This window comes from Galeopterus variegatus, unplaced genomic scaffold (genome assembly GCF_000696425.1).
Source record: "Galeopterus variegatus unplaced genomic scaffold, G_variegatus-3.0.2 Scaffold11091, whole genome shotgun sequence".
NCBI classification, from domain to species: Eukaryota; Metazoa; Chordata; class Mammalia; order Dermoptera; family Cynocephalidae; genus Galeopterus; species Galeopterus variegatus.
Window position 1 is genome coordinate 30,730 of NW_007737202.1, and position 575 is coordinate 31,304.

The following is a 575-nucleotide window of genomic DNA, read 5'->3' on the forward strand; positions in this document are numbered from 1 at the left end:
CCTTTGTGAGATATCTAAACATTTCACTGACTAGAATGCTTCCTAAAGTGTTTGTTTTGGAAAGTATAGTTTTATTAGCCTTCAGGTGAGTAGGAATGTGCATTGCAGAAAATTCATATCCATGCAGAGTAAACTGAGGTTTCAACTAAATACTTCTATGACAAATGAAATTTTTATTTGTTTCCCATTAAAGTTTTTATTTGCTTTCATTTTTATCTTTTTAAAAAAAATAGTTGGCTCTGTTATTAAATAAGTTTCAAAAAGACTAATTTTATTTATTTTTAACAAATGCTGGCTCATTCCACAAAGGATTTGAGGTTGTTATAAAGCATATGCTAAAATAGAAACATGCATACTTGAAAATTGCTAAGGGAGTAGATTTGAAGTGTTCTCATGACAAGAAAATGATGAGTATGTGAGGTAATACATATGATAATTAGCTTAATTTAGCCATTCCACAATGTGCGTATATATCAAAACATCATTTTGTACACTATAAATGTATATAACATTTATTTGTCAATTTAGAAAATTTTAAGAGAAATAGAACTGAGGAAGTAATAATTAAGAGGAAA

General features: G+C 27.8%; 1 protein-coding gene across 1 annotated transcript in view; it reads left to right on the plus strand.

Moving 5' to 3' along the window:
- Window positions 1-575, plus strand: part of EDEM3 (ER degradation enhancer, mannosidase alpha-like 3) — a gene marked incomplete at both ends in the record, with an annotated part of 32,856 nt that overhangs the window by 17,120 nt on the left and 15,161 nt on the right. The gene's annotated exons all lie outside the window — the stretch shown is intronic.